The 16,498-nt window shown below is 38.3% G+C and overlaps 1 protein-coding gene across 6 annotated transcripts in view; it reads left to right on the top strand.

Annotated features, from left to right (window-relative positions):
- The window catches only part of RXFP1 (relaxin family peptide receptor 1), a 112,522-nt gene that overhangs the window by 39,366 nt on the left and 56,658 nt on the right, over positions 1-16,498 (top strand). The window contains exon 1 of one of the 6 annotated variants that reach the window (XM_077761453.1): positions 5,223-5,306. The exons of the other annotated variants lie outside the window; for them this stretch is intronic. The gene's annotated coding sequence lies outside the window, so the exon portion shown is untranslated. Of the gene's footprint in view, positions 1-5,222; positions 5,307-16,498 lie in introns of those variants that run through there. 6 annotated transcript variants of the gene reach the window in all.

Genomic DNA, 16,498 nt, shown 5'->3' on the forward strand with positions numbered 1-16,498 from the left:
AGCAGCACAAGATGGTTCCCCTTTCTCTGCCTCCTTGCCAACGTCTGTTGTTTCCTGTGTTGTTAATTTTAGCTATTCTGACAGGTGTGAGGTGATATCTCATTGTAGTTTGGATTTGTATTTCCCTGATGGTGAGTGATGTTAAGCATCTTTTCATGTGTCTGTTAGCCATCTGGATGTCCTCTTTGGAAAAATGTATATTCGTGTCTTCTGCCCATTTCTTCCTGGATTATTTGTCTTTTGGATGTTGAGTTTAATAAGTTCTTTAGGTATTTTTGGATATTAATGCTTTATGTCATTAGCAAATACCTTCTCCCATTCTGTAGGGAATGTTGATTGTTCCCTTTGCTGTGCAAAACCTTTTTGTAATTTTTTTTTCAAGCTTTCTTTTTTTTTAATGGTTTTTTTTTTTTTTGAGAGAGGAAGAGTGTGAGTGGGGAAGGGGCAGAGACAGAGGGAGAAAGAGAATCCCAAGCAGGTTCCAGGCTCTGAGCTGTCAGAACAGAGGCTAATGTGGGGCTTGAACTCATGAACTATGAGATAATGACCTAAGCTGAAGTTGGATGCTTAACTGACTGAGCCATCCAGGTGCCCTAAAAGCATTTTATCTTGATGAAATCCCAATAGTTCATTTATATTTTGGTGATGGCCATTGTTTGTTGAATTTAATGGGAGTTTTCTCTGCTTTTTGGATTTCAATATCTATTTCCTTCCCCAGATTAAGGAAGTGTCCAGCTATCATTTGCTCAAATAAGCCTTCTGCCCCCTTTTACTCTTCTTCTATTTCTCTCTCGCTCCTCTCCTCACAATCAGGGCTCCCTCCGCATTGCAGTACCTGCAGCTCTTCTCTCTCCTCCATCAACTCTCTGCAACTCCTACCTTCCACCATGTGGTTTTCTTACCTCTAATTATGCAGTTGTGCTTTCTCAGTCCTCAGATTGATTTCTTGGGTGTTCAAAATGATTTGCTATTTATCTAGCGGTGTTCAAGGGACAAGGTCTATGATCTCCCTACTCCTCCTCTATTCACTATCTTACCTCCTACTATCCTGTTCAAACTTCTGAAGCCATAACACAAATGTATGAAAGAACTTCAATTGGCTGGATCTGAGTCACTGGGAAAATGAGCTTTAATAAATAATGAAAAATAATGAGGGGAGCCTGGATGGCTGAGTCGGTTAAGCGTCTGACTTTCTCTTAGGTCATGATCTCGGGGTTCGTAGGTTCGAGCCCCGCGTCAGGCTCTGTGCTGACTGCCAGCTCAGAGCCTGGAGCCTGTTTCAGTCTGTGACTCCCTCTCTCTCTGACACTCCCCTGCTCACACTCTCTCTCTGTCTCTCTCTCTCTCTCCTAGAAATAAATTAAAAAAAAAAACATTTAAAAAAATCTTTTAAAAAAAATAATGAAAAATAATGAGATTTCTTACTCACGGGGAAATAAGGTACTATGTTGGGAAGACAAAGACATGCATAACAATCACAAGTGCTGCATAAATAAGTAATACACTGAAGAAGACTTGATGTTTTCACTCCCTGGAATATTACAGGCTTTTTAAGACCCTACTTTGAAGGAATTAACTCTTCTCAGTTTGGAACATTGTCTATGGGTGGTAGCAGTTAACTTAATTGTGGGCTTACGCTACAATTACCTTCTATTTGGATGGCTGTACATATGTGTTGTCTTTTTATATATATATAATTTTTAACGTTTATTTATTTTTAAGAGAGAGCGTGAGTGGGGGAGGAGCAGAGAAAAGGGGAGATACAGAATTTGAAACAGGCTCCAGGCTCTGAGTTGTCAGCACAGAGGCAGACACAGGGCTCAAACCCACAAGCCATGAGATCATGACCTGAACCAAAGATTTTATAAAACCAAAGTTTTATACACACACACACACACACACACTCTCTCTCTCTCTCTCTCTATTTTGTTAAATCACCTGATTACCACATAAACTTTTTAAAAATGAAGATAATAGTGTTCTGCCCACCACCAGCCACTTCCCCCTCCAGCCACTAGCAGTTCATAGAGAGTGGCTTGAGAGCTACCCACCAATTGAAATGTTGACAGAAAGCAAGAAAAAACTTGGTAGCACAGGAAATTTGCCACCAAAAGTAATTTCTCAGTGAAAAAATAGCTTGGGGACTCTTGTTCTAGTGCTAAATTTCAAGAAACCAAGTAACAAAAGTAATAGTATTCAAAGTAATAATCCTTAACTACTCAAGTTTCTCAGGATTCACCAACCAGCAAATTCAGATGGAGGCAATATGGCAATGGAATGCAGAGATCAGGCTTGGATGACCCAGATTTATTTTTTTTTAAGTTTTATTTATTTCTGAGAGAGAGACACACACGCAGTGTGAGCAGAGGAGGGTCAGAGAGAGAGGGAGACACAGAATCTGAAGCAGGCTCCAAGCTCTGAGCTGACAGTCAGCACAGAGCTGACGTGGGGCTCGAACCCACAAACTGTGAGATCATGACCTGAGCCGAAGTTGGAAGCTTAACCGACTGAGCCACCCAGGCACCCCTTGGGTGACCTGGATTTAAAATGTGGCTGTGTGAAGAGGGTAAAAATGGTGGTTGTCTCTTCTGTGATGTGGAAAATATCTGTGTCTACATCCTCTTAAAAAGAGTCAACTGGATACTGTATCTAAGATGCTTAGGCCCGCACCTGACACATTAGCAATCAGTAAAAGTTAACTTGTGTATCAGCCAGCTGTAGCTATCCTACAAACTTAATGACATAAGAAGTAATCATTTCTTGAGCTTGCAATTCTATGGGTCAACAACTGGAGCTGGGCTCAGCTGAGATCAGCCCCACGTTTCTCAACCCAGTTGGACTTTTTCACGTACCCGCAGTTATCTGTGGATCAGCTTTGTCGTCATGTCTGAGACGTTGGCTGAGATAACCAGAGTGACTCAGCTCTGGTCCTCCAGTAGGCTAAGCCAAGCTTTTGCTTGTGGTAGAGGCATGGCACCCAGGAGTGAACTGGAGGTATAAAAGAACTCTTGAAACCTAGGCTCAAAAATGTCACAATTGCCTCGCATCGGTGTTGAAAGGAGTCACAAGGCCAGTTCAGTTTCAGGAGGTGAAATCCACTCCTCCTCCTGCTGAGAGGAGATGCAAAGTCACACTGCAAGGGGGGTTGGACAGAGGGAGGGCAGCCACTGGAACCACTTTTGCAAATTCTATCCCAGTTGGTATTATCATTGCTTTTCCCACACACATTGATATTAACTCTCAGTGACTCAGAGTCCCCACCCATGTGACTTTAAGAAGTCCTGTCTGTTAAGCAATTTAAATATTTCTAGGAACAACGATAGTCTGTCTATTTACTTACTGAAACGGCAGCTCATATTTGAAAGAATGATATTTTTCCATACTCTTGTTTTTGTAGTTGTGTGTTTATATGAATAGCTCTGTGTGTGTGTGTGTGTGTGTGTGTGTGTGTGTGTGTGCTATTGATTATGAGAGTCAGGAGGTGGGTAAGCTTTCCCACATATCCTGAAAATGTAACTATAGCTTATTTGGACGGGACCAAATAAAGTGTAGTTTATTTGTATATTTGGATCTTAATTATGTTAATTATCCTGGTTAACTATCCTGTTGAATTTTAACAAAGAAAATATGCATTAGGGAAAATATTAAGGCCTATCTCTTTACACTTAGAATTTGAATTCTGATGATAATCATGGGCTTAACTTTTGTGAAAACAATACCAATCAGAAAAAAAACCGAGTTAGAGATGTATCTATCCATCATGGTTTTTTCTTTCTTTCATCTCTTTGCTTTTTTCTCCCTCCCAATTTTTTTCTGCTCTCTGTGTATCTGAGGGCCACTCTCTCTCTCTGTCTCATTTCCATGTGTCTCTCCACTTCCATTCTGCCTCCTTAACTGTCCTCATCCCTTTTTTCACTCTCTCTCAATTCCTTTTCTATTTTATACTTGTCTTTTCCTCTATTCTTTTCTCTTTCAAACCAAGTCCATCACAGTTAGACTTTAATTATTACTTAGTTCATCTCATTAAGTTTACAAACTGATTGTTAACCATATTTTAATATCATTACCTCCAAAGAACACAACCAAGCAGTTGCTTTTAATTTCTGTGTATCACTAAAAAGATTCCTGCCACCCCTTCTCAACCCTTGGACTGTGTATCCCAAAATAGTGGCTTGTATTTAATGGTCAACAATAATGACTTTTCCTTACCTTCTTTGATTTATTTTTAAATAGAAACAGAATTATTGGAAGATTCTTCAACCTGACCTCAGAAAGTTCAGGCTCAAAGCCTGGAAGTGTCTCTTGATACTTGGGCAAGTCATTTCTTTTGGCTCAGTCCCATTTTCCTTATTTGTGAAATTGGAATAAAAAATTTATTGTGAGAAATAAGTGAATTGCATATATAGAAATGCATACACACACACACACACACACACACACACATAAAACAGGCACTCAATAAATCTGTGTGGGTCAGATTATCGACCACTATAGTCAGTAGTTACTCTGGAGATCAATTTTTTCATTCTATCCCAGGAATAATTCACATTTGACTGGACTTCAAGTCAGGGAAATCCTGATTTGTATGTATGAAGGGAAGTGTGAAGCAAGTTGAGTGAGAGCAGTATAAGGAATCTGTTCCAAAGTTTTTGCTAAATGGTTGTCTTAGGGACCTCTGACGTGAGCAAAGAATGGTATGCACCACCAGCATTCATTAAAATAAAATATTCATTTATAGATTAAATAAATCTAGTTCCAGCTGTAGGTATATATGGCATACGAAGATGAAGAACATTTTGTTTAATCAAAAACACTAATTATTAAAAATACAGGTGACATTTGAATAGCAATTAATATTAAACTATTTTTATTAGACAAAAAAGGTTCTGTTTATTAAACAAAAATATTCTGTTTAATGCTATTTTACAACCTCCTTTATTCACCATTGTCAACATTAAAAAAACAAAAACAAACCCCAAGTCCAGTTTTGGAAATACGGGCAAAATCATAATCTATTCTTATGAAAACATGTCTATGTAACAAATACCATCTTAAACTATCCCTGGTCTTCTTATGTCAGAAATAAAGAACTCTCCTGAAATTCATCCAGGCGGGCAGATCTCCTACTGTATTTCTGGACCAAACCCATCAGCACTAGCCATGAAGCTATTAGGAATGCAGGCTGGCAGTCCCCATCCCAGCCCGATTGAATCAGAAGCTCTGCTGGTGGCTCAGCAATGTTTCTGCAAGCTCTTCAAGTCACTCTGATGCACACTACATTTCGAGAACCACTGACCTAAACCCAAGTGAGTAGAAAACAAGGGTGCAGTATAAATAGTGGCAACAGTATAAATATACTAGAATTGAGCTTTTAATATGGTATGCAAACATTCTAACTTGCTAACAAACTCCATTATCATTATTACCAAATGTGTTAGCTTTTATAAGAAACACCGACACTGTTTTGGTTGCAGTCATCTAGAAATTTAAAAAAGGAAACTTTAAGTTGAACTCTGGTCAAAACCTCAGCAATGGTCAGTTGACATGCCACTGCTGTCCGTGCATGTACAGGCTGGAACATCCCAGGAAGGATAACAGAATTTTATCACCACCTTTAGGGGCCAAGTGACAAAAATTATGAAATGCAGTTATCTCCTCTTGCTTCTTATTACTGAATTTCCTTCACTGGCTGTGAGTTATTGTATTTTTTTTTCTTTTCATTTTAAAGTATCTAAATAATTTGTGCTCCCGTGGCTATTTGCTTTTCAGACATTCATGTTTATATTCTGCCTAATGCTAATTAAATTAAGTCAGAAAGCTAATTCTTTTCTGAATATGTAAACCTCATGCATATTTGAATAAGCAGCATTAAATATATTTACAATCACATAAAACAGTATCTTAACACATAAATAAAAGAAAAACCCACAGCTAAAAATCACTTTTAGAGTGCTCATTTATAACTTAATAGTATATTGCCAAATAAAAAATCTTTTTGCAGTGAAAGGGAGGGGACTTTTCCTTAATTAGAACTTTTACACTACATCCTAAAAAACACCTTCAAGCTATTAAACATTGACATCAATAATAACTATTAAAGTGGAAAAGTAAGCCAAATCAAAATACTAGTTATAAAACTTAGCAGAGTTACCCCAAAAATGAAACACCATTAAATAAATTAAACTGATTCCCCATGTATTGAACTATAATATGAACCAAGTATATTTAGAAAAAAACTGTGACTTTTGTATTATCACGGGTATTTTAAACAAGCACTCTTATTTGCTTACTGAGTTCCCACTTTTCTTTTCTTTTTTTAAAATTTTTTAATGTTTTATTTATTTCTAGGAGAGAGAGAGAGAGAGACAGCGTGAGCAAGGGAGGGTCAGAGAGAGAGGGAGTCACAGATTGAAACAGGCTCCAGGCTCTGAGCTGGCAGTCAGCACAGAGCCCGACGCGGGGCTCGAACCCACGAACAACGAGATCATGACCTAAGCGAAAGTCGGACGCTTAACCGACTAAGCCACCCAGGCGCCCCCCCCCCCTTTTCTTTAAAAAAAGAATTTCTCTATAATGGAATAGTACTGAATATAAAAATAAAGTAAAATATCTCACTATAAAAAATATAACACATCTACTCACTGAACATCTTTCATTGACACAAGGCAAGCAAAAGCAATAGATTTCAAGTTTTCCATTGAATTCATAAGAATCCCTTTCTTTCTAAAATATTTGGGCAGTACAGAATTTATAGACATACATATATGAAAATTGGTTGCATCACTTTAATAATAACTTTGATCCTTACTGATAAACTTCAATATGGAATGTACAGTTTTTTTCCGAGTTAAACCGTTTGACACAATTCCCATACAATTTCCATATGTGTTTGCTGTGTGTCACTAACCCATTTTTCATCTCTGCTCAGAAGTATCTCAGATGCAATCAAGCAGACTAGAGACCCAAAAAAGTCTTAAAGGGTCGTTAGAGTAGTACTTGGTATAACAATGGCAAACCAAAAGAAGAGGGCCCTTTCACTTTTTCAGCTAAAACTCTGAGATTCCTGGAAGAATGCATCTGGGTAAATACTAAGGGAATCAGATTACAAAAGGTTAGGACCCTCATTCAGAAATCACTCATGTCCATTTTCAACTGAGTGCTAACTCAGTAGTAAAAATGAAATATTAAAGTAGCATCAAATTCTCAGATACTATGGCATTTATTCACTACCTCTAGATCGTTATTTAAAAGGAATTCTGCATTTCCAGATTAGAATTTGTTAGCATTTCCTTTGTACAATCGCATTATAAATGGATGGTTGTACAAAGAGTGTTCCCCATCGAAGTTACACCAACCCAAACTCATTCCCCTTTTGGAGCCAAATTGAGTTACTCTAACATGAAGACCTGAGTTCTGAGGCCTCCCCTCCATAGACGATTTCTTTGAACACTCCTCACTTTCGCAGAGGAAAAAGATGTCTACAGGAAAAAAGATGAAGACACTGGTTATTCTGTTTCCATGTTAGTTTTTCAATAATCTACAGGGGAAAGAGACATTTCTTCTAATACATTTTGGGTAGTGTTGTAGGTTAGTATCTGCTAAATACATATGTCCACCTAGAACCTCAGAATGTGTCCTTATTTGGAAATAAGGTCTTTGCAGATGTAATGAAGGTAAAGAGTTTCTGGCTTCCCCCAGATTCTGTTACCTAGAGAAAAGGGAGGGCAAGAAGACCCTTCCACTCTCCTTCTCTGGTCCAACTCTCCTGTGCAAACTGGGAACAACAAAGCTCGCTCTTGTGTGTTTTTCCAAATTTCAATGCTCAAATATAGGCCTTTGAAAATCAAATACTAAAAATTTGACTCCTTTTGTCATCTGCAAGCTTCTGGGTCATCCTTCCTAGTATTTATTTATGGGTGTGATGGTGATGATATATATTTTTAAATAGAATTTTAAGAATGTTTGAAGTGTATTCAAGGACTCCTTTAATTTTTAATTGGGCCTGCATTTAAAACTCTGGAATACCAAACATCCCTTTATTTCCTATGAAATACAGCTTTTTATACAATGGTCAGAATGATGGCAATGGCAGGCAGTTTGATGTAGAACCTAGCTCTTCTCATTTTAGAATATTCCATTAAAGTTAGCAGCCTGCCTTTTTCAAGGTTAAAAACACAAGAAGAAAAGTGACATGGGTCATAAATATGTATTAATATACAACCATGCATTGTCTGTTCAAAAATGCATGGTTTTCTATTTCTTATTCTCAAAATAGCACTGGAGATACCTAAGTATAGGTATATACTTTGCTTTTCTATACACACAAACCTCATTTTATCTTTTGAAAGTTTTTGTTTAAATTCCAGTTAGTTATCATACAGTGTAATAGTAGTTTCAGGTGTAGAATTTAGTGACTCAGAACTTCCATACAATACCAGGTGCTCATCACAAGGGCATTCCTTAATCTCTATCACCTATTTAAACCATCCCCCCACACACTTCCCCTCTGGTAACCATCAGTTTGTTCTCTACAGTTAAGAGTCTGTTTCTTGGTTTGCTTCTCTCTCTTGTTTCCCTTTGCCCAACAAACCTCATTTTAACCTCAAGTTTGTTTATTAAACAATGCTTAAACAATGTTTGGGTTAACTTCACAAAGACTTTCATCTCAGAACACTTCCTACTAGAGAGACCACAAAAAGCAATTTCTTCAGTGGCCTTAATTTTCTTTAAATATACCCAGGGTCACGTCACACCCCTTAATTTCTTCAAAGCTGCCTCCAAGGGTGTTAGGAGCCTACAAAGAGGCTAATGCATTCTGTCCAACAAACTACTATTGTCATTCAAATTCAAGGAGATCCCATACAGTTAGCTGGATGAATTGTTCTGGCTGGCCAGTTGGCATCCAAAGGTTTATTCTAATGGCCCATGGCACCTTTACTCTAGAGATCATTCCTTTCTGAGAAAAAGATACTCCATTATGTCCCAGGAATACGTGCTGAGATGAGTAAATGTCTCAGAATCAGGAATGCTCCACTTCACATAAACCCAAACTTTACAAATTATCTGTTCATGCATTAGTCAATAAGCATGTATACTTTGTAACCCATAAGACTTATGCCTTAATTTTAATTAAAAAAAAGGAGACCATTTGACACAACATCATTACATCCTCCTTTGTTTTGGTCTCCTCTCCGTCAGAGACACAAGTCCCTTAACTCTGGATTATTCCAAATCCAAACATCAAGGGTGCCCAGGAGTGGCTGCTGCAAATCAATGGGAACTTTTGGGAAGCCTGCTCTGAGAACTAGCCGCAGCGGTGTCCCCTGAGGGCTGGTGAGAGGTGCTGCAGTTCTGAGCTCCACCACCAGAAATGCTGATCTCCTAGGTAGTTTTGGAGCCCAGAAATGTGCATTTTTAACAAACAAGGCAGATGAATCAGACTTGTTAACATTTTGAAATGATTCCCTTCCCAATGCACAGACAATTTTATTACCCTACTCAGAACACCTAGAAAGTGATTAATTAGTGTAGAGCAGTGGTTTTCACAGGCCTTAGATCAGGCTCATAAAAACCTAGATTGCTCCCCCCCACCCCCATCTACAGTTTCTGATTCAATGTCTCTCTGGTGGAGTGCGACTCAAGAATTTACTTTTGTTTGAAGTCCCCAAGTGATGCTAATGCTGCTGGTCCTGGATCCACACTTTGAAAACCAAGTGATCTAGACATACTCTTTCTTGTGCAAATGCAAAAGCAAACACTTTCCAAAATGTGTGGCATCTTATAACAAGAATTAAACAAAATTTAAAATACCTCTTTTAAAAAAAAGTTTTAATGTTTATCTTATTTATTTTGAACAAGAACTCGAACTCACAAACTGAGATCATGACCTGAGCCAAAATTAAAAGTCAGACACTTAACCAGCTGAGCTACCCAGGCATCCCAAAAGATATTTCTTCCATTATATTAGCATGCATTATTGTGTTTTCTTTCATTATATTAGCATGCATTATTAATCCTAGGTGGATATATAGGATGCTGCATTTCCAAATGTATTTCACCACAGAGCTCTCTTCTCAAGGAGAATCCTGAACTATTTGAGGAAAGCCCAATATAGCACCCTAACAAATTAGAGCATTCAAGAAACTTGGACCTTTCCCATTCCCATCCAGACCTCATCTCTTGAACCAACGCCCACCCCTATGCCCCTGCCCCAGTGCCAGGAGAATCCAAAAGCAAGGGAGAGGGAGGTACATTGTCCAGAACTCAAATTGATGTGTAATCCACTTTTCCATAAAACTAAAATTATAACGGGCACCTGGCAGCCTTGTTGGTGGAGCGCATGACTCTTAATCTCAGTGTTGTAAATTCAAGCCCTCTGTTTGGGTGTAGAGATTACTTAAAAATAAAACCTTTAAAAAAATTAATTATAGGAAGAGGGAGGGAGGCAAGTCATGAGAGACTCTTGAATGCTGAGAACAAACTGAGGACTGATAGGGGTGAGGGGGAGGGGAATGGGGGTGATGGGCATGGAGGAGGACACTTGTTGGGATGAGCATTGGGTGTTACATGGAAACCAACTTGACAATAAAGTATTTAAGAAAATAAAATAAAATAAAATAAATTATAAGAAATACTTGATGCAAGTGAAATAATGTTTTAGTATTTCATATACTTCATGTACTTAAGGAGAGCTAGTAAGAGCCATATTTTAAATATATTAAAAGTAGCTTTGTAGTCACTGAAGTATAGAAAAAATGCATAGGTTTATAAGATTATTTCCTACTATACTCTCATAAGGAGATAAAATGCGTATACAAATAAGGATGCATGAAGCAGATTACAGTAAGTGTAATAAGAAAGATATACATAAAGTGCCCTTAAATTAAGGACCACTTGCAATCTTATTGGAGTGTTTGGACTACTCATTATTAACAATCAGCAACTTTGCTAAAGAAAAGAAGCATGCTTCTTCTGATTGACAGGATTTTTGTGTTCCTAAATCTAGCTATGCTCCACTGCAGTGGGAGAAGGGCTCTAGCTGACTGGGATGTATTTCATAATGTAGTTCCCCCTAAACTTGTTCAAAGACTCACCTGGGACACCAATGGAAAATATAGATAGATTCCTAGACCCCATACTGACCAAGTAAATCAGAATCTACGGTAGAAGATCCTGGAAAACCGTGTTCTTGATAAGTGCTTCCATTCCCAAATTTTATTGTAGAATAAGAGAGACTGGGTTTTCTCTGAGGGGTCTTTGAGGATAGAGCCTCATTCATTCACTTATTCATCCACTCTGTCAGTCAGCAAATATGTACTGAGCTCACGCGGCATGCGCCACTAGATTTTTCTTGATCTATGTCATTAATTTTTATTTACAGTGTTAAATAGCAAATATCCAACTGAATAAATTGATCAAATTGGTTTTATGTAATGATTCATGACTCAAGCAGCACCCAGTCTAGCAGGTAGAAAGAAGCTGTGTTGAGCTGCAGAAAAGGAAAAGTTTCTAAAGACAGAGGAGAAACAAAAAAAGGAAATTATTAACCAAGAATGCATTGTTTTAAGCAAGGTTGCCCTACTAAGAGAAACAGAGGGGGTTTATCAGTGGATTATCTCCTAGTGCTGACAGGAAATTTCAAGTTGACTGGTTAAAGGTCACATTCCTGGGGAGTTAAGACTACAATTAGGTTAGGTATTAAGTCTTGCTTTGCTGATGTGGGGATTAGCACAAATGACATAATTTGGAGTCTGCTGTCTCCTTTTTAACAATAGCATCATTCCATCATTTTTTAGCTAGAAAAAAATATTTTTTAGTAAACATATGTATTGTAAATCAATGTTATTCATTCAGCGATACCAATACATAAGGAAACCATATGCCCTAACACAATGGTCTTTTAGTAAAGTGCTCATTACACTACCTTATGATGCCCAAAAAGAAAGTAACAGAGAACCAAACTTTAGTGGGATCATCACCAAAGTATGAAAAACCATTCTGTTCACTGCCCCAGACACCCTTAAGAATGAGGATTTGAAATATAGAAACACATATACCAAAAACTATTTTCTTAAAAATGCTAACTTTCCAACTGCAATTTTGGCTACAATTCCTATGTTCTATTTTCCTACTTTCTGGTGGGGGCAAGAAGCAAATGTTTTGGGAAGGCACAAAGGAAGGTAAAAACTAATTCTTAAAAAGCTGTGTGTTTGAAGATGTTGCTATTTAAAAAGAGATTGCCCCCCCCCCCCCCCCNCTAGCTTAGGGAAATAGAAGCAGTTTTGGCCTGTTTCTGCATTCTAAAATTTCCCATATCTATACTAATATCACCTCTTTTTCCTTTTTTTCTTTTGACTCTGTGTGTGTGTGTGTGTGTGTGTGTGTGTTGTATTGAAGTACAATAAGGTAGAAAGGGAGAGAAAAGGAGTTGGATTAAGAAAACGAAAAGAGAAGCCACATAAATAACTGCACATGTCGATTTCCTGGACGAAATTGTTGCAACCAAGGTAACAAAGAGTGAACCTCCTAAAAGAGAGAGCAATGGCAAGGGACAAAGGATTAGCACAGGGCACCGAGCCCATGATTTTAAGTACTGCCTTATCAGCTAATGGTAAAAAAAATGCAGCAAATTGAAATAGCTCAGTTGTAAAAGTTCAGTTCAATACAGGGCCTGCTAAAGAACCAGAATGAAAGAACATCAACATCTACTGGCACTCACCCCATCCCCAAACTCAAATTTCTCAGCAGCAGGGAAACAGTAACTACAGAAACAGCCCCATGTTTCTGGAATGCTGTCATCTCACTTAATTTCCAGTGCTGTTTTCTGAGGTCTGGGTGGATGTGTCAGGAACATGAACAGGAATGCAGGGGCGGGTGTCTTCCTCCTCCTACAAAACCAACAAGGTGCTGGCAACCTACAAGGAGAAGTTCTCCAGACCTTTGCAAATCACTTCCACCCTTGCTCTCTAGATACACAAACAACTTGCTTACAAAATAATCAGTGCCTCAACATATCCAGAGGCAAATAACTTCTTTTACATATTTTATTTATAACACATAAATATGTAAAAAGATCATAACATAAATATGAAAATTAATTTATTTTTTAAAATTAATTTTTAGTAATACTTTAATGATTTGCAATGTTTTCACTGATTCCATAAGTAATAATAGTGATGAACTTAAATTCCAGTTAATAACTACTTCTGGTTGTTATTTGAATGAGTTTTGGGGTCACGCCTGGGTGGTTCAGTTGGTTAGGCGTCTGACTTTGGCTCAAGTCACAATTTAATGGTTCATGAGTTCCGGCCCCACATTGGGCTCTGCGCTGACAGCTCAGATCCTGAAGCCTACTTTGGATTCTGTGTCTCCCTCTCTCTCTGCCCCACCCCTGCTCGTGCTATGTCTCTCTGTCTCTCAAAAATAAGTAAATGTTAAAAAGATTAAATGAATTTTTGTATAATTCACACAATTCTAATATAAGAGCCTCAATAATGAAAATGAAATAGACAATAGAAAAATAAGCAATAAATGGTATTAGCTAAATATTTAAAGCCAATGTCACACAAAAGCTGAAATTCTATAAGTAGACTATATATTGATAAATCATCTATTCGGCCTAGAAAAAAAAACTTTTAATTATTTTGTTATTTTAACCCTTTAGTAAAGTTTGGTAATCTGTTTCACTTAAATTTCTTAGAAACAGCTTTTCCATCTGTAAATTAAATGACAATAATGACCAAATAGAATTATGAGGATAAGATAAAGTACCTAGTACAATATAGTAGGTATTTGCTAAACACAAGTTCTGTCAGAGCTAAGTGCTAATATTCAATTTCTCTGTTAAAATGGAAGAACTAAAATCTCTCACAGAACTCTCCTTTCTTATATCTAAAGATAGGAACCAAGTTTTTTCAAGTAAAAACTTGCCAAAATATCAACAAACAAGCCAAACCAGGAAAGGGAGACAAGCCAATGCCATAAACCCAAACCGGACAGCCAAGGAAACAAATAGGTAATTCTGGAGCACAGAAGAATAATTTGTTTTGTAAGGCTTCTAACCCTATCCGTAGAATCCATAATGGAGATGCAGAAAAATGTTGAAAAGTGTCACCATTTCTGTAGTGAGACCACAAAACTAAACTACTACACTGAAGCTCATAGGTTTAGAAGGAAACGCACTGCTTTGTTCTCACCCATGAGATTCCACCTGAGCTCCCAAAATGCTGTAAATGTCCAACCACACTTAAACCATATTTTAATCCCATAATTCAAAGGGTCTCTGTACCTATCAGGGTTTAATATGAAAACCAGAACCCATTCTAGGTATGTTAAACAGAATTTAGATACTTACAAAATTGCCAATAAAGCTTGAAGAGTGGGCGTCAGCAAAGCTCCCATTGGTGGCATTGAATCCAAGAACACATCAACATAGCTGCAATCCAAAGACTGAGACCACCCCATCACCGCTGACCCTGCTGCCCCTCCCACAAACACAACTGCTTTTTCACACCCACAAAGCTGGTGATACCCAAATTGTCGAGCCACTGCCATAATTGCCTCTTAACACGGTGTCTCCGCTTTAGACTTAGCAGCAGGAAAATGATCTCTACCTTTCTTCTACCAACCAAAATATGTGTGAGAGCACCTGATCCTGGCTGTAAAGGAGATGTGGAATGTTGTGAGCTTTGCAGTCTCTACTTTCCAGGAACACACCAATGGAGGGGCTGTTAAACAGATTGAGCAAGCCAATCTACAGTATCCACTATGGGTCCACTGCAGCTCTACAACACAAGAGCCATGTCCCTCATAATCTACCCCTTTGGTGACTCAATACCCATAAGTGTTTGCCTCTTGACTTTATTTAGTCTTAGGCAATAATGAGTCTTGATTCCAGTCAATAGTCGGGCAAACTACTGCTTGAGCCAGCACACTGAATCCAGAAACCTGTATTAATTATCTGTGCCCAAAGTTATAGTCCCTCCTCCTGGTCTAATATGCTTAGAAATTGTTCCCAAACAATTTCCTTGGGTTTCTGCTTATTTAAAATAGGAAAATCTTTTGGTATGTCGATCCTCTTTTTCTAAGTCCAACTCGTGCTTGGCTTCTTGGGTGTGCTAGCATCTGACTTTAGCTATAATCGTCTAGGAAGCAAAGAATACTCAAAATGTGGGGCCTAAAAAGACCTCACAAGTTATTTACTTCAAGTAAAGTAACTGGCACATCTCCAACAGACTACAGTCAACCTCATGGGACAGGAAAGGGAGCTGTTTCTGCTGACAGGAAAGGTTCCATGAGATGGGGATTTAAAGTATTCAAATTCAACACATTCAAATGTGCCATTACAATTTGCAGGGCTTCTCTCCTTCCAAATCAGTGCCCTAATGTTCACCTAAAAGAGATAGAAAAACATGAATTTGGCTTATGCTCTAACCTTGATAACCCACTGGATCAGATTCTATCAGATTTGAGATTACACCAATCCTGAGATTGCAAGAGATAAAAGATTATCTTAGAGTGGTCATGGAAGCTCTGTGGTTCTCTGGACTTTTTCAAACTGATAAGATTGAACATAAACCCTGGACTCATCATTTTCCAGCTTTAATCTCCCCAGGACATCTCCATAGCTATCCTCTTCCACAGTCCTAGAAATGACTTATTTTCCTTCTAATGATTTACCATAGCAACTGCTTTGCCAGAAAGAAGACATAAATGATAACTGAAGTAACTTCTTTGTCACAGTGTGCCATAAACTTTGAAAGTCCCGTTTTCTTTTTTCGTAATTTTTTTTAATGTTTACTTATTTTTTTGAGAGAGACAGAGTATGAGTGGGGGAAGGGCAGAGAGAGAGGGAGACAGAATCTGAAGCAGGCTCCAGGCTCTGAGCTGTCAGCACAGAGTCCATCGTGGGGCTCAAACTCACTGACCACAAGATCATGGCCTGAGCTGAAGTTGGATGCTTAACCAACAGAACCACCCAGGCGCCCCTGAAACTCTAATAGTAATAGTATTAGTATTGCCATTATCTTCAATACTAACCAGGTCAAATCATCAATCTAATGTTTCCATCCTTGAGAGCATTATCTGTAATTTCCTCTGGAAAGAGGAAACGGAAACCACTCTAGATTGGAGTGGGGGGTGAGGGGGGTGTTAAGAAAAAAGAGATTTCATGCAAGGAAGAAGGTGTTTATAGAATCACTGTAAAGCCTATAGAAGCAGGAGGAGTCAGGAATGGAGAACGAATCATCATAATTGCAAGCCCAAGATCAAGAATTATCTGCTGCTGCTGCCACTAGTCACTAGTCTGTCACTGTCACTAGTACTGCTAATAATCTCTTTACCTGTGAAACTGAACCCTGAGACTGGCTGCAGTATCTGCCCCAACTCCCACTATATACCTGTAAGACCACTGTCTACAAACTTCCGGTCTCATATGCATGTATCCAAATGTAGAAGCTTATCTGTAACAAGAACCTTAGCTGCTCAAGATCTGGAAAAC

Source organism: Crocuta crocuta, unplaced genomic scaffold (assembly GCF_008692635.1).
Source record: "Crocuta crocuta isolate KB4526 unplaced genomic scaffold, BGI_CrCroc_1.0 scaffold422, whole genome shotgun sequence".
Classification (NCBI taxonomy): Eukaryota; Metazoa; Chordata; class Mammalia; order Carnivora; family Hyaenidae; genus Crocuta; species Crocuta crocuta.